A 5,671-nucleotide genomic window follows, 5' to 3' on the forward strand; every position below is an offset into this window, starting at 1 on the left:
CGGGCCGGCGCCGCTGCGGCCTTGTCCCTGTAGGGGCTCCGCGGCCCTCAGAGCCCGCTGGTTCACTTTTACGGGGTCTTCATAAGGCTGGGGCGCTGGCGCTGTGTTATTGTAGGGTCTCTCTGGGCTCAGACTCACAGATGTTAGGGGCTGGAAGGGACCTTGCAGCTCACCGGGCCCAGCCCCCGGCTCTAGGCAGGAAGACAACGGGCTGGGGGACCCCAGCAAGGCGACTGTCCAGTCTCCTCTTGAAACCGTCCAGGGTAGGTGACCGCACCACCTTTGGAGGGAGTTTATCCCACTGTCTGGACACCCTGACTGGGAAGGAGTTTCTGGTATTAAGCCTGAAGCGGCCTTCCAGGAGTTTGTATCCATCGGTCCTGGTCTTCCCTGGGATGCCCTAGCGAAGAGTTGTTCACCGAGCTCTCCGTACACTCCTCTGATATAGCTGTAAGCCGCTATCACGTCCCCTCTCCACCTTCTCTTCTTCACACTACAGAGGCCCAGGTTGCTCAGCCTTTCTCATATGGCGTGCCTTGCAAGTCCCTGGTCACACGGGTGGCTCTCTTCTGGACCCATTCACTTCTTCCACATCCCAGCAGCAGACCCTGCTGCTTTCTCCCTGTAGATCTCCCTGGGCTTGAGATCCCACTGGTTTGTTACCAAAGGGTCTTTGCTGGTGCCAGGGCTTGCACTTGCACTGCTTTCCCATCCATCCTGGAGTGACTGGACCCCACACTCCACGCATTTGCTCTTGCCCTGTCCCTCTTGCTCCCAGGCAATGCGCATGCCTCCACTGCTGCACTGCCTGCATTTTACTCTCTAGGGCCACAGAGATGCCCCAACTGAAACATCAGGAGGGGGCCCCAGCAGGAGGGAGCTACCTCAGCCGAGGAACCCCAGGGATGAAGGGAAGTGGCACTTAGTGTAATCCATCATCATTAGAGCCCATGGATGGGCCTTGACAGCACCTTGGGTACTGCAGGGTCCGGGATGCACCTAGAGCTGTCAAGGTGGGGTCTTTTCCAATGAGGCCAGCCAGTGCCTGCCCACTGCCAAGAGTGGGAGCCTTTCAGAAAAAAACAACTCCACGAGAGCTGGGCAGCTGGCATGCCGTGCCAGGCACTGGCTACACTGTCTTGCCATCACCCTGCGCTCCCTTCCTCCGTCTAGGGCTGCCCGTTGCGTGAGGTTCTTTGTGACCCGCCAGCACAGCACCTGACACAGCCAGGTGCTGGGAGTCCTACCACAGACTGCCCGGAGACCGAATCCAGCCACCTGGGCCAGGCCACTCCAGCACCGATCAAGCCCTAAAGAAAGGCCGGCTCCTTCCATCTGGCTCCCCCTCCCAGCACAACGAAAAGCAAAACACGGGCGAGGAATTCAGGGCTCCGACGGACTTGGCTGCAAGCAGCAAGTTCCCTGTTCTCCCGTCCCCCGCAAGCAGCTGCCTACAAAGCCACAAGTGTCTGGGGTCCCTGCCTCCTCCGGCACGCAGGCTTCGGTGCGAGTTGAGCCAGGCTCGTCAACAGATGGGGGAACTGTGCTAATTGGTTAATTTGGCAGTGGCACAAGACAGCCAGCAAAGACACAACGAGAGGCCCTTACGTCTCGGAGGGCTTGAATGCAGGTTCGAGGGACCGAAATAATAGACGGAGGGACTTCAGTCATAGTAAAGCCAGGGCAGTTTATTGGATTAAGTACAAAACTGGCAGCCAGGCCTGACAATGCCTTGCTGGCAAGACACTTGACCAGCTAAGAAGCAGCACCCCAAAAGGAAAGAGATCTTCTATGGTGCCTTTTCTCCACAGGTCTGGTGCTCCGCCTCCCTTGTTTCCCTCTTCCTTACTGTGAAAAATTCATATCTCATCGATTCCATTTTGCCTGGGAGACTCCATGTAGGAAGGAAGAACCGATCCGTTTAGGACAGGAGATATTCCCTGCCAGGGACCTCTGGTCAGCAAAAGCCATTTTAAAAACATCTCCCTCTCTTCCTTGTGGCTAGGGAGACCATGGGGGAAAAGGGGTCTTTAATAAAGATTCAGCAGTGTTGTACTGCGCGCTACATCCTCAAAGAGTTATTATGAGACTAAGAGCCTGCAATCTTAGCAGACAAGGCCAGTACCGGCTGGAGTGGAAATGAGGCAGAGAAACAGGGTGACATGACTAAGGTCCCACATAAGATTTGTGGCAGAGGCAGCAGCAAAGCACAGCTTCCAGTTTGCTGCCTTATCCATTGGTCCAGACCTCAGCTCAGCAAAGGACAGCTGGGAACCACAATACTCATCACCTCCATCCATGCAACCTCTGGGAAGCTCTCCAAAGAGAATGAGGGAAATCCAGACTAATGCTCCTGATGCATCTCAAGGTATGTGCACTCACTTCTCGCCATCCCTTTCTAGAGGACACTTGAAACCTCTCTGCCTCAGTTTCACCGCTCTCTGGCAACTACACCTCCATATCCATAAGGTACTCTATGAGTGTTAATGGCAACATGCTCTTTAGTCCACCCCACAGGGATTCTTTAAAAACTGCTGCCAATAATACCAGCTCCAAGACCTGGCTTAAGCCACATACATGCCATTAGTGCCTTCCCCACTCAGCCAGGGAGCTGGGCCTACGTGTGCCCCATTAATCACTGCAGTAGGAGGCAAGCACATGTTCTGAGGGAAGAGTGTGCATAAGTGCTTTGCTGAAGCAGGGCCCAACCTGTTAGAAACCTTGATGGATTTTCTTCCCACCTCTTGACCAAAAACAATAGTGAAACCTTATACCCGCCACCAGGTCAGCTTGCTAGTGGTATCACACGAGATGCATGCATTGTTCACTGTGAATTATGTCTCTCCGACTTCTGCTACCATGCCCGGCAGGCCTTGTAAATTCAAGGGTATTATTACAAGAGACGGGTTTCCCCGATAGACTACCTTCCAAGGGGTATGCACTGGCAACCCCTCAACTGTTTGCATGTTTGTCTCACCCACTACAGGCAGGAACAAGCAGCCTCTTTCACTTGCACAGAGCCAAGCCTTGACAGCTCCAGTCACTATACAAAGCCAGTCTGAATGCGTCTTCTGCTTCTATTCCCCTCATCCTTGTTGCCACCTGTTCCACGTCTCTAGCCCTTTATGCAGCAGGGGGTTGTTTGCATGCCCCAGCAGTAAATTAGTCTATCGAAGAATATCCTCTTTCAGCAAAGACCTAGATTCTGCAAACACTTAGAACAGGGCTGTCTCCTGAGCTGCACAGACTATAGGTGAGGGAAGAAGTCTGCCCACATTCAGTCTGCCACATGCTTCGGGCCACAGTCCATCCATATGTCATCCAACTAGTCTCAAAGGCTGGAGTAGCAGAACCTATGCTCCCTGACTTCCACATCAGTTTCACATCGCTAAATTCTACAACACAAGAACCTAAAAGCTGCCAGGCCCATCCTGCCCAATATTGTGTGTCCCAGTGGCAGAGCAGATGGTGAAAGAGAAAGTGGACTGGGTCCGATCAGGGTTTTTTTCCCCACTGTTCCTCTAACGCGCAGCCTCCAGCATTTAGGGTCTAAGAAGTTCCAATTCAGAGGCTGTACTTCTAACTCTGTACTTAATAGCTACCGATACCCCTTTCCTCCGAGAATGTGTCCAACCCCTTTTTGTATCTAGCTAAAGTCTCAACTTCCACCACGCCTCATGGCAATGACTCAGAATCACAGAAAAGGGTTGGAAGGGACATCAGGAAGTCACATTTAGTCCAACCCCTGCTCAAAGCAGGACCAGCCCCAACTAGGTCATCCCAGCCAAGGCTTTGTCTAGCCAGGTCTTTAAAACCTCCAAGGATGGAGAGTCTACCACCTCTCTGGGTAACCTGTTCCAGTGCTTTACTACCCTCCTAGTGAGAAAAGTCTTCCTAATACCTAATCTCAACTTCCTTTGGAATTCCATGCGGGGTGAAAAAGAACATCCTTGTGCCAGTTTTAAACTTCTTGCCTACTAGTTTCATTTTGTGACCCCTATTTCACGTAACAAAGGCAGGGTTGACCCCAGAAGTACAGTTCTGAACAATGGTTCTCTCTCATCTAGTCCATCTAATGCAATCAAAAGGACAGAGAGCCCTTACCCAGCTTTGGTTTCCAAGTGCTTTGTCCACACTCGTCAAGTGGCTTGGGTAACAAATCTCCCACCGCTAACACATGTAATTACCAAACAAACTCCCCACTAACTTTTATTTTGCCTCTACGGGGTAGAACAGCAGCAAGAAGTGATATATAAAGTCTAGGACAAGGCACAGCTGTGAGTTCAGTTAAGAGATGCAGGAAACAATCATTTGTCCTCTCATCTTACCAAGTCCATCTCTACGTGGTCCTCTCCCACTGCTTTGCCTCTCATGATAGATCAGTAAACAGGTTGAGAGGAGCACCTTTCTGACCTAGTCACCATACCTCGCATCCACATTTGCCCAAGCATCTGCTTGAACAATCTACATCACTGCAGCTGGGATGGAGATCAATCAGCCTCCCACCAGGTTGGATCCACATGTGCTGTTCAAGGAGACATCTGGAGGCTGGCACATCAGAAGTGCTGTTTTATGGTATCCCCCGCTGGCTGCCTCTCTCCATCCAAGGACTTGCCAGATCACAGCTGGCTAGCAGAATCAAGAGAAGCACTGTTAAATTCATGAGGTGTATCATCTTTCCTGTTTCTTTGTCAAGTACCAAGCTGCTATGAGCACCAGGCTGAGATTTTTCAGCCAGGCCTAGGGGAGTTAGGGATGTGCAATACCATAAATATCTTATCAGATCCACATTCTAGCAGTTATAGCATAGACCCAGAACTTGCATCCTTCCAGTCATTTTTAATCCCGGGATAGCACATAATAAGCAACTGTCATGCAAACACGCATCCTTGCAATAGGTGTGTGAATTATAATGCTCTATTTGTACCAATAGGCTGAATTCTCAATTCTACTCAGCCCATTTTTGTTGGCTGAGTAAAAGCAGCTTTAAACGCCTGGATAAGTCCTTTTCCCATGCCAGGACAGTATAAAGGGGCCAGGGCACACAGGGAAATAATTAACCAACCTCCACACAACCCCTTTCTCTCTCCACTCCATCCGTACCAGGTCACTGAGGCAGTGATAAAGAACAGAACCCAGCCTGCGATTTCCACAGTCTCCGCGTTCTGAATACTTCTCTACTAGACGCATTTCTGTCTGGCTCACATGGCTGGGAAAGTGGGATGCTTGCCTCCACGGACTTGTAGGGGAGGACAGGTAAAGCTGGACAGAGGATGAGCTTCTGAGCATCAAAGAATAAATCAAGCAGGAGGAACTCACCCTCCTGATGGCTGACACCAGCTCAGACATATTGGGGATTACGGAAACGTGGTGGGACGCAATGCATGATTGGGCGGCGAATGTCAAGGGCTATAGGCTGTACAGGAGGGACAGGATAGGAAAGAGAGGTGGGGGCGTAGCACTCTATATTAAGGAGGAATACACATCCTCGTTAATTAGCAAAGAGTCAGGGGAGGGGCACCCTGAAGTGCTTTGGGTTAGAGTACAAGGCAGTCGAGGGGAAAGAGACTTAACGGTGGGGGTCTACTACAGACCTCCCAACCAGGGAGAAGAGCTTGACCAGGAATTCTTGGGTCAGCTCACAGAGGTAGTGAAGGCTAAGGATGTGGTA

At 51.2% G+C, this 5,671-nt stretch overlaps 1 long non-coding RNA gene across 1 annotated transcript; it reads right to left on the reverse strand.

The window, feature by feature from the left end:
• Positions 1 to 4,187: 4,187 nt before the first annotated feature.
• Positions 4,188 to 5,352, reverse strand: LOC109317362. Its single transcript, XR_002103036.1, has 2 exons — positions 5,066 to 5,352; positions 4,188 to 4,629 (listed from the first exon to the last, which is right to left on the reverse strand). It is a non-coding gene; the product is annotated as an uncharacterized LOC109317362 (long non-coding RNA).
• Positions 5,353 to 5,671: the final 319 nt, after the last annotated feature.

The sequence above is a fragment of the Crocodylus porosus genome, unplaced genomic scaffold (genome assembly GCF_001723895.1).
Source record: "Crocodylus porosus isolate Cpor-Errol unplaced genomic scaffold, CroPor_comp1, whole genome shotgun sequence".
Taxonomy (NCBI): Eukaryota; Metazoa; Chordata; order Crocodylia; family Crocodylidae; genus Crocodylus; species Crocodylus porosus.